Here is a 14,759-nt window from a genome sequence, read left to right as displayed (position 1 = left end):
AGCTGTTTATAATTCCAAAGTTAAAAATCCAGCTGTATGTAAACATTTAACTAGTTAATGACCACACTACACATTTTGCTTTATTAGCTTATTTAATTTGTGTGAAGGTCTTCTCTGAGTTAATTACCACATTTTGAAAAGCTTAAAATAGCCTCATGAAGGGTTTAAAAACTAATAACTATTCCCTAACTATACAGTCTTTTCAACGGTTCTTTTCATTAAAAAGATGTTGTCATAAATTAAGTTGGAAATCACATAAAGACCATGTTTTCTATAATAACTGTGTAAAAGTGTACAACATGTGTCAGCCACGAGAGGTTCAGTAATTGCAGATTGTTATGACCAGTTGAATTTTCAAGCTCTATTACTTAACCAGTGGAGAAGATATCGACTTTGCAGCAATGAAAATATGGCAGATCTACAAAGGAAACTATTTCAAATGCTTTTCTCCTGCACTTCTACTACCTCTAATTTTAATCCAGCACGTTAGTAAATTAAATTCTATATATTTCTGAAATTGAAATCATAGGTAGAAGACTCTGCAATTTTGAACAGAGTAACAATTCGCATGAAAGAATCTGTATTTTGGCATTTGAGAGCATTTGCGTAGGCTTTTTTTTTTTTTTTCAGTTTATGTTGTAAGACTGTCAGGAAAACAACTTTTTATTCTTTTTCTATAAAAACAGTGATGCTATTTGTTGTCATATCTTGTGTGCATTTTTATGTTAAAGTATGTTGCTTAAAATGGTATTGCTTACTTTAAAAAAAGATGAGTTTAGACACCAAACAGGTAGAACAGGTTAATACTGCTCTTAAAAATAATAAATTTGCTGTTTGCTACTTCAGATGACAGCTGGAAATCTTATTTTATTAAAAATATGAAATATTTAACTATCACCACCAGAAAACCTCTTACAAAACCAGCAGGTCGGCATTACATTACTTCTCTTCAAGGAAATTACTGTACTGCTAACCAAGGCATTTCTTTCACAACTCAAGAACAAAGTTACTAAAAACTAGAACTCTGAGGTTTCTCTCAAGCTGATAAGATACCCTGTTCAGAGAAGCTGGTGAAAAGAATCATCTACATAAATATGAAAATTAAACTAAATCTGGACTTACAGAAACACTTGAAAAGTCGTGTCACCTCACACAATTCAATATGACTTCCAGCAAACTAGCTATAAAGAGTTAAAAAAAAAGAAATCCTACAGGTAGTTCAGTTTCACTGTTGAGTGCAACAGTCAAATAAGCAGAAGAGTGAACTTCTACCCGAGAACACAGAACCAGGAGAATGGGAAGTCACTCAACAGCAACCTTCAGCTAATTAGTAACAGTCATGAGCTCAAAATCTTCCGCCAGCAGAATTTAAATATCATGAAACAGTAAGTTTTTCCTAAAGTTTTGTAAGTAAACTTATCAATCGGAGAAATCACTGGAAGTTGGCTGTTTCTTTCAAGACACTCCAGTGTCCTAAATTAAATGCAGTGTTTTAATGTTGCACTCCAGTCAGCCGCAGAGTCTTCAAACTTGCTTCACGCTTGTAATAACAGATTACAGTGTCACAAGGACTTAGTGAGAATTAATTACCTGTCCAATGCAGAAAAACGCATTACGGATTTCTTCATTAGTGATGCTTCAAGCAACCTTTTTTCTTTAGGCTAATAGAACACTTTATTTTCTTAAAAAGCACATATGACACATGCTAAATAACCAAATAATTTCCTTAATCACTCTGTGTGTGTTTTAGCAGTTTCCCACTTTGCTGTTGAAGACTATCTTAATCTTAGTCCTGACTAAACTAATACTACCTGGAATAAACTTGCAGACTATACCTTGCAATTCAGCTCTGCTGTTCTGATGTTAAAACTACAGTCTTGTGAAAATGGGCTTTATTTTTTCTGACCTTCAGCTACCTATAGTCTCTTAATCTCTTATATCTCTCTCTGTACTTTCTTCCACAGTCTATATATGCAAAACCTCTTCTGCAATGCAACTATGGCTCCCTTTGGAATTCTTCTAGTTCATCTAGCCAAACCATAAAAACAACAAAAGCCCCACACTCACACAATTTAATAACATGTAAAAGGTGTGACAGCTCCTCCTTTCCATACAGCATGTTAAACACAGGCACATTATGATGAAACAATTTGCTTTAATTCAGTCAGTGGCAGAGCTGACAGAAAACTGCAGGTCTCTTCAACCCTAGTCCAGAGTTCTATCCAGCAGACCTCCTTCCTTATATAAATTTAATAGTAACCATGGGAAGATTTTTAAAAGTTACAAGAAGATCACAATACTCTTCAGATGTGAATACATGAATTGTAACAGGGATGACAAGTTTTTTGCACAGAGTATAAATTTTCACACGCAATACTTTCTTGAACAAGTCCTAGAAAGTTACAGAGAAAAGTAAAATTAGCATGGCCCACATATTTGAAACTTCCTCCTCAATACAGTAAAAAAGATAAACATTCCCCAAATTATATTAAAAATTAAAATTGTTATAGCAAGCTTGAGCACAGACTATGCACAAACTTTACAGGATATAATTTCTCTATTACATATAATATCACAAGAGTGAAACATTAATTTAAATCCTTTGTAACTGAAATTTCCACATTACTGCCTTAGAAATAAATCTCTTGGAAAGACAGATACCAAAGCAGACATACAGAAGCTAAGTTATGAACAGAATCTAGATGGTGCAGAAATAATCCATGAATAGTTCTACGCAGGTAAATCCAAACACTTGCATGTGAAATTATAAAGGAAATAGCAAATTAAAAAATATAAAGCTAGTGAAATAACTTCTGGTAAGAAGACTGTGAAAGAATAATTGTTGTACTGAATGTTCAAACTACTCAACCTTTCCGGCCACCCCCCAACCACCGCCATGGCTGAATAAAATACACATTCAATCTCCCAGCATTCATTATAAACATACCAAAGCAACTTTCAGGAAAGTAGAACAAGATGCTTTTTAGTAAAAATATTATAGCTAGCTCATCTAGATCTTTTTCTACTAAAACACTCTGGCAGTCCTGGTATTTGCCTAGAAAAAGTTGGTAAATTATTTCAAAATTCTGAAAATACATACATCTCCCTCCTATCAGCCAATTTTATTTTTGTCTGTATATTGAAATGCAACTGAGCATTCAAACATTCATTTAAACATTTTTATTTTGTATCATGAAATTGACTTTACTCAGAAAAAATTCTTGGGGCGGGGTTGGGAGGGACAGACACAACTTGTTTCTATGATCACATTTACAAATTACCTAACCAGCCTGTCACTGTTCTTGGACTAAATTGAAGGATTCCAATCTCTGTTCCACAACACAGAAGAACCTATTCCAATAAACAGAGCATATTAAATAGCTTCTAGAAGATCATTTGTATTCCAAGCTCCACTAGCAGTGCAGACAACTAGAATCGTTCCCTGTTACCTCTCTTAGCCTGCAGGAATTCTAAGCCTTGCTGTCTTCCTTACATTCTGCTTTACCAGATATTGTCAGACACTGTTACTCATCTTATTATAGTAATAAGTTATTATTTTCAGTTATTTGCTATCAGTTGTTATTACCATTATACAATTTTCGTGGCTTCACATTACGTGTCCATCAGATACGTATGATACCTACGCTATGAATGCATGTCTTAAGAAGGAAGAGAAGGAAAACAAGCTGCAATTGACTATAAAGGAATAAGGGTCTTTTATTCTCAAAAACTACAGAAAACTCCAGATTAAAAAAAGATAAAATCTCAAATTTCTTATTTTGAACACATTAACATTTAGATGGTTTTAAAGGAAATATTTCACACATACTGCTTCCAACATCCACCATTACGACTTTTGTATGCTTCTTTAGGTAAAGCTTAAACAAGGAAACTAATAGATTTTGCTAGGATTCCAGCTAAGTAGGTAGAAAGTCTATTCTGACTCTACAGCACTATGGCTAAAAAAAACAATAAAATTCCACAGAAAATTCACCCATACTAAGTATACAACCAACCTCTTGGCTTCCTTCATTCCTCCTATTCATCTAGAAACAAGATGCTCAAGAAAGACAAATAACAAAGTTATGAGCATCTAGATGTTCCCCTGTCCCTATTCCTGCTAGAATGCACAGCAAACAAGCAAAAGAAAACGCTGACATCATTTTACCCCTATGGAATTTCTCTTACTTCGAAAAATAACGAATAGCAGTAACAACAAATGCAGTGGGGAATGCAGGCTATGATATCCACATATTAAGCTAGCAAGAGAAGTTCAAGGCCTCTATTTTTTTCTCTTGAGTCACATATAAATCTTTCTGTTCCTTCCTTTCCTTCTGATTCCCTTGCCGATGAGCAGAAAAGCTAGAGGGTCATGTATCCAATCTCAATTTGCAGAATCTGCGGTCTCAAGAAATCGTTACCCCCACGGTGCACAAAATAAATGAACTGATCAAGTTCTGTGACCGTACATGTGGGAATATCTGCTATGTAGAATATGGTGGGGTTATAAACTGCTGATGCTTTCAGTGGAGTGTACAAATCAGGATTTCTCCTGTAATTCTTAGACTTTGAAAATGAAGATTATATATAGTGTGCTACTCATTTTATTCAAGTTACCTACATCCCTTCTTATAGCTCAATGATCAAAATAGAAGGTTTTGATACCTATATGATATGCTTTATTGATTGGGAAGGGTTATGAAGTACCATTTTAGTATATCCATACTGACAAGAAACAGCAGATGGAGGATTAGTACAAAATAAAATCTGTATAGTTACATGTCAAGTAACAATCAAGTTCCATGTCATTTACTTTTATAAAGCATATTTTTGTCTTAAACAATAAAGAAAACTGTCAATTTCAGACTCCCATGGATTGTGAGAAGCCTGCAATACTTGGGTCTTAGGCACTGCAGTGAAGTAGTTTGTTTTACACAATTATCTACTGAATCATCACGAGCTCGCTTTTGACAGCTAAGAAACTAAATCTGATCTACAATTCTGACCTCATCCCAGGAACACAGAGGTAATATATGGTGTGCCACAGACGGGTAAAAGCCTAAACATTTAAAAGGATTTGCATAAGGAAAATCAACTACCCGTATCACAGTGTCCTCTGATCCTGAACCTATGAATTACAACACAAATTACTTATATACGGAAAACATCGGAAGATAGGAATGTCTTTTCTTTGAAAGGACAAGCAAATCGTACTGTTTTCACCCTTCAGATCAGTATCAGGTACTGCAATGAGTAATTAAAACAAAGACAAAACAGGAAAAAACAAAACAAAAGAAAACAAAACCTGTTTGTTTGGGGTTTTTTCGCTTTTCCCAAAGTTTCGTAACACGACTTAATACACGCACACTTTTAATCGAGACGACACGCCGCGAAGATGGAAATGAGTTTGCAGGAATGAAGCGCCAGTTCATGTCACTTCTGCATTCAGCTGTAACCTTCGCCAAACCTTGTCCCCCCCCACCCCGCCCACTGCCTGCGAGCGGCTGCGGCCCTGCCGGGCCCGCCCCGGCGGCGCGGAGCTCCGAGCGGCCATAGGACGCGGCTCCCATCAGTCTCCGATCAGCCCAGCTCCTCCTCCTCAACAGCAGCAGCCCTAGCCCTGCTATCCGCCTTTGCCTTCAATAGGCCCCTAAAGGACAATGCTCTCGGAACGAAAAAAAAATTAAAAGGAGGGGACGGCGTCCCACCAGCTCGGCCCCGGGGGTGACCCAGTAACGCCGCAGCCGGGCCAGCGGTGGTCTCCCTCTACCCCAACCCGGGGCGTTTAGACCCGGCTCCTCCCAGCCGGTCAGCGGCCGCTGCCTGCGCTTTGTACAATTACGCGCAGGATGAAAGGTCACGGCGGGAGCCATCGCCGCGCACCGGCCGGGCCCGGCAGCAGCCCGGGGCCGGTGCGGAAAGCCCGGTCACTGCAACTCCACGGTCAGGCCGGGAGGGAAGGGACTGCTCGGTTCAGGCTCTTGCTACCCGGACCCGAAGCGCCGCATCCTCCGGCTTCCCCGTCCACTGCGCAGGGTGACAACGGCGCAGGCCGGCACCCACGGGGGGTGGGCGCTGGGTGCCGCCTTCCTCTCCCTCCTCCCGAGCGCGACCCCGGCTCTAAGGCAGGGGAGCCCCCACTCCCGCTCGAAGCCGGCGCCTCCCCCCGAGCCCCCAGCGCAAGCCGCTCACCTGCCGCTGGGACCCCAGGGGCCAGGCTGGGATGCAAGAGCGCGGGGGGGCAGGGAGGGCTCCGCTCCCGGCAGGCGCTCGGACCGGGGCACCCCGGCCGGGCCCCCGGCCCCGCCCCCAGCGCTGCCTCCCGCCGGCCCGCAGCCAGCCCCGCAGCCACCCCCCGCCCGGCCCCTCGCGCTCCTGTCACCCCCTCCCCGGCCCCTCTCCTCCCGCGGCCGCGCTTCCTCCCCTCTCCCCCCGGCCTCCCCGGCACGTTCCCGCCGCGCTGCGGCAGGCACAGCGGTAAGCGGGACGCGCCGTTCTCAAAAACCGTCCTCCCAGCGCCGGCCAGACCCGGCCCTGCAACTCCTCCTCTTCTAGGGCTCTTAGCGGAGAGGGGAGGGGAGCGCGGGCCGGCGCGGGCCTCCTCGGCGGGCCTCAAGCCGCCGGCCCGGCGTTCGCCGGGGGCCGAGCCCGCCCGTCCCTCAGTGCAGCGGCGGGAAGGAAGGCGCGGGGGGAGGGCGCCCGCAGCCGCCTCCCGGCTCCGTCCTCCCGTTGCCACGGGGAGGGCGGCAGCCGCCCTCCCTCCAGCCCTGCCCCTCCCTCTGCTCCCCGGACCCGCGGCGGGTATTTACCTGCCGTGGCGGCGTAGAGCGGGGCCCTGGGGCCTCTGGCAGCCGGAGGAGGCGGCGGACCCCGTCCCGCTGCTGCCGTCCCCGAGTGAGGCGGGCGGGACGGAGCCGGGACCTGCCCTGGGAGGCGTTACGTAAACCGGCGGCGGCAGCGGCGGCTCCCAGCGCCACGGGGAGGGAGGGGGCCGGCCGCTCCGTCACCCGGCAACAGGACTCAGCGCCCCGGCGGACCGCGCCGCAGGCTCCTCCCCGTATCCTTCCGCCCAGAGGGCGGCCCAGATCCCGCCGCCCAGGCGAGCGGGCTGGGTTGTGGGCCCGCGCGGGGGTGACTGTGCAGCGAGGGCCGCGCTGAGCTCCCCGCCGCGCCGGCTGGGGGAGCCGGGCTTCTCCGTCCCCGTCTGGTAGCGCCGGGGCGCCGGGCAGCCCGCTCCATGGCAGGGCCGCCGCGCAGGAAGGGCGGGGGGGAGGAGGGGAAGTGTCCCTTTGCCCTGGTTGTACAGCCTCGGCCCGGCCCCGCCCGCCGCCGGAACGCCGCGCTGTCCGCCGGGCGCCTGAGGAGACGGGGGCGGGCGAAGCGTTTGAAAGTCACCGGCCGGCGCGGAGGGGGAAGCTGCGCCGGCGCTCGGGCCTCGGGCGGCCGTGAGGCGGGCGGCGGCTCCTGCCCCCCCGGGAGCGCTGCCTGCGCTGTAACGATGGAGAGGGAAACACCCAGGGCCGGGGCGGGAATGCGAAGGAGGAAATAGGGGATAATGACGGAGCGTGGCGGTGTTTGTAATGCGAGGTCGTTTTGAAATCCTTGGCGACTTTTGAGGGCGAGGTTAGCAAATAAAAGTTTTTTTCGCTGCTAAATGAGGGTCCGTCTGGAAATAAAGTTGTCTTTTAGAAGACTGATGCCGTTGAAAGTCGGTTTTAGTAGGTGAGCTCCTCAGGAGCCGGGGAAATTTCATTCCAATTGATTAAATGCCAGCTTAATCACAACTGTTTACACAACTGTAATGAAAGAGCAACATTTTTAGCATAGTAGATGGGTGAAAATGGGCCACGGTAAGACTGAAAATATGACAAAGATGACACACCAAAGTGCTAGTTAAGCTTCTTAATTGGGAAAATAATAATGCCCTTTTCAGGTGTACACTAGCACCTCACATTTCTCAAATATATGAACACACTGTGGTGTAAGGAAAGTCAATATTACGTAAGATGTCAAAGTAAGTCTTCCGTCTGCGTGTAATCATAAGGGTTTTCTTCCTTTCATTGCTGTATGTGTGGCTCCTAGAGTTCCAAAACGGGGTATGTCATCTGGGTTGGCTAATGCTGTTCCTTTTGTGCAAACATCTTCAGTCACTGGAATCTTTGACAAAATGATCCCCCACCCTGGAGGTGGTCCTGTTTAGGACTTTGACGAGTTAAACCTGTGTATAAAAATACATCTCGTAAGAAACCGAGGGAGTAACCACTGCTTCCCAGCCTGTATAGTCATTTCCTGATACAGGAGCAGCATTGCTCTTATCTTTGTTTTAGCTAGAGTTCGCCTTTTTTTATTCTCCTTAGCACCTTATTTAGTCATAAATTTGATGTAGACTGGACAAAAAGCCTAAGTTTTTCATGTTAAATACGCAGGATTTTGTAGCTACGTGAGCTACCAATGTTCGCTTAAACGCTGCCAAGGCAGTAATTGGTGTCATATGAACGTGCAGTTAATCAGTTTGGCTTTCTTCAAGCCTTGAAGGAGTATTATGGGAAAGCTCTAAAGAGAAAGTAGTGCTTTAAACCCTGTGACAGAAGGACAGCGTCGTTCTCTCAACCATTTAATTACTGTTCAAGTTATTTTCTTGTTACGAAAAGCTGAAACTGAAAAGCTTTGGAGGGAAAATCCTGCTGACTGTTTACTGCTGAGTCACTCCACTGGTTTATCAGAAACATTTCACCAACACTGTAATACGACTTGCGCCAATTGCAATCAAATCTCCTTTTGTTCGAGAGCTCAGAATCTGAATTCCTCTTTTCAAGGTAGAAATAAAATACAGTAAAATGCAGGACACCTGGGATTTGTCTCCAATAACAATTGGTACCAATTTAAATCAATCTCCATTCAGTCTTCTGAATGTATTCTCAATGTATTAGCCATGTATATCACTAATATGAATCCACTTACCTTATATCACCCTTTCTATGTTTTGGTTTTGGGGTTTTTTTCTCCGCTCTGTAGATGGGACAGATGCTCAGAACATAGGTGTTCTCCAAATGGAGCAAGTCAGAGCGTGCAAGCCAATGACGCGTTATTCTGAATATTCACATAGTTGCTGTGTGACATTTCAAATGGACAGTTCTGGTTTTGTGGTCAGATCTCAGGAATCCTGACAGTGGAATTTTTTGTTTACTTGTTGGGTTTTGTTGGGTTTTATTTCCCTAACAGCCAAGCCGATTCTGGTCTCTCTTTGGCAAGCATTTCGGAAACAGCTGGTCCATGACCATATGCCGCGCTGGCGCTGCTGGGAGCTTATTTCCCACTTGTCCTCCTGGTCAATCAGAGCTGCTCCATGTGCTGAAGGACAGCTGGTCCCTTGGCATGCAAAGCAGCTAATGAACTTTTCCTCCAAAAAGCCATAGGGATAGCACAGGCTAACTCGGATCAGTGGCTTTTCCTTTCTGAACTGCTATCAAAGACGGACGTTCTCTATGGGAACTCTGTTTGTTGCCCCTGTGTGACAACCTACACACAGCAAGAACAAGTAGGTGGGTGTGGATCGTAGGTGACAGCACTTGTTGGGAAAATCAAGGCTAAATGATCTGTGTTGAAAAGAATGCGAAACCACATCTGAGTGACTGATGGATTTGTGCTTTTAGCTGTCAGCCTCAGCAAGTACTGCTATTTCCCTCTTTCATTCTGACCCCTGCTGGAAAGGGTCTCCAATAAAGTTCTAAAAAATGTATCAATTTCACCATATAATATTTTTTCCTGTTAGGGAGCACACTGAAGGAGGAATTGCACAGCAGTTGAGTTTTACATAGTCACACCTTATAAGCATTTTACTGTCAGCCATCTATCTTACTTCCTGAAAACTGGGCAGTTTATAATATTCCCTAAAATTTCCTGGTAGGTGCAATAAAAGAAGAAAAAAAAAAAAAAAAAACAAACAACTGATTTTTGCCAGAGGGGGTTTCTGTATCAGTTAACTTCGAAAGTCATGATAACCAATCATTAGACCGTCCTTTATTGTTCGCACTTCATAAACTGTTCGTATGAAATGCTTGATAGTAACAATCTGCCCATTCAGTGGTTTAGAAATGGAGACAGACCAACATTCATGAGGGAATAAATGTAGTTTAGGAACAAAAAAATCGTCTAAGTGTGCAGAATCTAAATATATACATAACTTCATAGATTTTTTTTTCAATCCAGAAAATGGATAGGCCTTAGTGCAAGGTGAAACAAGGAATATCCAACAGATACCTGACGTGTTTTATTTGATATCTTGATATATAGCTGCAGAAGTATATAATTATTTGTTTGAAACTACTTTGCTTAATTGCATGAAAGCTTGCGTAACTTTTTTACTACTTTTCACAGTCCATTTCAGGTTTTGAGCAAAGACTCATGCAAAACGTTCACACCTCCCAGAAGTAATAACTAGGTTCAAGTGACACATTCAAAAGGCATTCCTCAGCGCTAAATCAGGTTTCAGATTCCTTTTTACTGATCCCTCTTTCCTAATAATACCCCTGCACAGTGAAGAGCGAGCTGGAGATACCCACAGCATCAGAGAGCCACTGTGTTGTCAGCATTGAGGACCTCCTCTACCACAGTGGATGGAAAGTAACATTAAATTTTAGTTGGGTCTGCATTAGGCCACAGTTTGACCTTTTTCCTTTCAGACTGTTCTGTAGCAGGTTTTAGTGTCGTCAATAGGAACTCACTGGCATGGTGAGTTTGGAAGATCTGAGTTACTTGAAAAATCAATTACCTAATTCAAAGTGAAATGATTTTCTGTTTAATACAACTATATCACCATAACCTCAAAATGTGTTTTTGCTTTATTTGGACACAAACTGCACATAGGAAACTGTCAGAGAAATTGCAGGTCAGGCAGTGCTGTTCTGTAACAAGAATGTCTGGGCATGGGGCTGGCATTCCTTTGGGACCTTAAATTTTATTTTAAATTGATCTGCTTCAGTGTGGTCTTGCTCTGTTTCATCCTGAAGCACTAACAATTGGGAAACTCTAATAATACCTTGAGAAACCTCTGGGAAGCCAAAAATAATACATGAAGAGGACTCTGCCTCAACATGCTGCTGTGTGTATAACACAGACCACCTGAAGCCTACTGTAAGAAATATTCAGATATTATGTGAAAGAACCGCAATAATTGCCTACACCACTTTGGACAAACAAACAGTACAAAAGATAAAGAAAATGAAAGACTTATACTACATAATGAACGCAAAAAGTCCAGGTACCTAGATATAGCATTTGAAACAATAAACCAAGGAACAGCTTTCACTACTGGTGTAATGAAAAGACTACAGAAAATACAGCATTCTAAAAATGAAATAATTTCCACAAGTGTTGAAATACAAAGCAAGTATTACATGTGATTGCACTTTAAGGACACTTAGTCACTGTAAAATACACCACGGTCTCAAAATCTGATACTTTTTTTGGTAATGCATATAGAGAAGAATTTGATATCATAATGAGGTACTAATTTAATTGCATTATATTTGTTGCTACATCAGCTATTGTCAAGCCATTAAGTTAATTACATGTTAAGATTTAAAGTAGATGAAACCCATTATGACATCTGTTTTTTTCCTATTTACTGCAGCATTCCAGAATTACCATGTTGGAAATGTCTGAGGTTTTGGCAGCTTGCTGTCTTACAAATAGTTCATGAATACAATTAACCATCCTTGAGTAGCCTGCAGCATCAGCATCAAATCCTTGCCTTGCTTGTCAGAAATACAGTTATTGTTCCACACTAATTCCAGCAAACATTTTTTTTCAGATATTGACCATATTCGCAGCCAGTGAAAATGCTGAAAACAGAGTGGATCGCATTATACGAGCTGATGATCTGGCCACAGATTTTGGAATGAACCTACTAAAAGAGTAATTCAACGTTTATTAATGATCTACATGAAATGAAAAGTAAAAGAAACACATGAAAATGTATCAAGTTCTTAAAGTAATTGCATCAAAGGTAGTAGTATTTTTGTACAATGCATCAGCATTTTCTTAACATGATATTCTGCTGCATACCCTAGTAAAAGAAAAGATCCTTTGTGTATTAATGGCTTATTGTCCTGGCACTTTGACATTAGGTTTTGACTGATCAAAAAGCTTTCTTATCCGATCCCATTGTAAAAACTGCAAATCAAAAGTAGTGCACGTTTACGGATGCTTAAAAGAAATGCATGTTTTGAAAACTGGCATGTAAGTGAATCTGTATGCATAACTTATAGGCTATAATAAACTTGTGTTTATTCAGTATATTTTTTAGTATGTGAACTAACTGTTTTATCTGTGTGGAAACAGAAGAGAGAATGGCCATTGATGCTTTCTCATAGAGCTGATAACTGAGGAAGTGGTGCCATTAAAAATTAGTGATTCCACAGATATTAAAGAACCATTAAGAGTGGCTGATTAATACCAGTAGCGATTATAAGGAGTTCATATAGAACAGGAAAAAAAGTTAAGTGTGACAAGTGCAGCATTTGAAACAGGGTATTGAATCCCAACAAGAATATTACCATTTTCATCTTAAAAAAATATTGTTTTGAAATAAACTCTGGGACCTAGTACCTGCCTTTCTAAAGCTGTAACTGCACTGAGATTTCTAGCTGGTGTGACTGGCTACAGGTCTGTCAGCCTGAAAGAGAAAAAATTGAGTAGCACAAGAGAAGGAAAGGGTATTTTTCTGCCAGGAGGTAGCTAATATTTCAATATTTTGCAACTATGCCAACATGCTCTCTGAAGTATCTCTCATGATATTTTGTCTTGTAATTCAAACTAAATGTTATCTAGACACTCATTTGAAGAGTTACTCATAGGAACTTGTTAATAGGAACAAAAGTATTTGACTTTACATGGACAGTTTATATATATACATTATAAACGTGTTTGGTACCAGAAAGCTGTCACTATTGAGATGAAAACTGCTTGTTTTCTAGTTTCATTGGGATTTTGTGTCGAAATTGGCATCTTTTGTGTTTGATATTATTTCAGTATCAACTCACAAGAGACAAAAAAGCAGGCATAGTTTTAATAGGCTGGATGAAAATTGCTGTCTTGATGTTAAAAACACCACATATTTCAGCAGTTGAAGAGGTCATGAAATAAAGGAATGGTTACATTTTTAGACCCAGCCAGCTTTTTAAGGTATAGGGAAGACAGACGTAATTTCCCCTAAGAAAGCTATGTATATTTTTTTCTCTGAGGCTGATTGTAGGCCCAGATTGAGCTAAATCAGAACCTACTGTGATCTGATGACACAAGGTGAAGGCACTAAAGACTGAGCTAATGCAGTGATGGTGTATCAGAGGAGAATATTGGATGCCAGCTTTGAGCCACAACTACATATCACAGATGGGAGTATCATCCTATGAGATGGATCGCTTGGACTTCATTTGTTAAAGGGGTAAAATGAAAACAGTATAATTAAATAAGTTTATTTCACGGAACAAACATTATCTTCCTAAATGCCAATGTCAGTTTTCACAGCCGTGAATAAGAATCGGCAGCTAAGGGCATTGCTTTCTGGGTTGTGGCAATATTTTGATTTTACAGATTTTTATTCCTGAGAGTGCACTTTCCCAGGCCCATGTGCTTCTGTACATTGAGCAGTACTTCACTGCAAAGTTTTGCAGGTGGGAAATGAAATCTGCAAGACACAAGCTGAAAACTCCATCCTTCACTGTAGTGTGTAGAAGTGATTTCCATATCTGAAATTGAAGCATTGCTGTGCCAAAAAATATCATGGCAATATTTCTTCTGCAGTCATTAAAAGCTCTTAGGCCCTGTAAAAGGTTCTCAGGGCACCTCTATAAGGCATCAGCTTCTCTGCCCCGACTGCCTGGGGCTGCCAGCTGGTCCAGGACTCCTGTATGCTGCGATGGAGAAGCACTTAGAGCTCAGCAGTGGATAACACTGCTGAAAAACTTCTGAAGAGTCAGCAGGTTTGGCTTTGCCAGCAGTATTTCCAGCCACCAAGACATTTTTACAAGTAAGCAGGCCCCATAGTGGCCCCCTGCTTCACATCCATGTGACTGCACTTTCTCCTCACTCCCCAAAACCCGTGGGGCTGCACCCAGGTTTCCTATCAGGGATGGTTTTTGGCATGTGCTATCTCCAGGTGATGCTAGGCAGTGGTTATTGGCCAACCGTGCTAACGATCAAGTACTATATAGTCCTGTGTTCAAGTCCATACCCTGGTCTTGCTTTATATGCCACTGTGAACATAACTTCGAAGTTTAACATAGCATTCTGTGTCTTCAGAGCAGGCAGCGGAGGATGTAGCTGTGGTGGCTCCATGCACAGTAATCTGTTGGTTTGTTTATCTGTCTTGGAAGACAAAAACATTTATTCTAGGACCTTTTCAGTCTTGAGTAAGCTGAAGCCACTGATTCTGATTTTCCAAATGAATGAGCAAATGGCAGAGTGCCCTAGGATACAGGCCACTCTCCATCCCTCTTGTTGGAACTAGGTTATTGGTCAGAAAGGAAAGGCAGAACCAGAAAGAAATAAAACCAGACCCAAACTTCCTATCTCTTCTTGCTGAAGATACCCCTTTGAAATGAAATGTCTAAAAGTCTTGGAACTCAGACTCTATTTCCATTTATATGTCTGCAGTTTAGCCAACTCCGTAATGCAAAATGTAAACACTAGATCTCATGAGTGAGTTACTAAGAGTTAAGAGTGGGGAGGATACGGACCTCATCCTAAGCTGTTCTCTA

General features: G+C 42.6%; 1 protein-coding gene across 3 annotated transcripts in view; it reads right to left on the bottom strand.

Moving 5' to 3' along the window:
• KIAA0232 overlaps positions 1–7,786 on the bottom strand; it is a 70,056-nt gene extending 62,270 nt beyond the window's left edge. For all 3 annotated transcript variants that reach the window (XM_082050297.1, XM_082050298.1, XM_082050300.1), the window contains exon 1: positions 6,810–7,786. The gene's annotated coding sequence lies outside the window, so the exon portion shown is untranslated. The remainder of the gene's footprint in view (positions 1–6,809) is intronic.
• Between the last annotated feature and the right edge of the window lie 6,973 nt (positions 7,787–14,759).

The sequence above is a fragment of the Streptopelia decaocto genome (assembly GCF_964273445.1).
Source record: "Streptopelia decaocto genome assembly, chromosome: 4".
Lineage (NCBI taxonomy): Eukaryota > Metazoa > Chordata > Aves > Columbiformes > Columbidae > Streptopelia > Streptopelia decaocto.
This window is presented reverse-complemented; position numbering and strand designations above follow the sequence as displayed.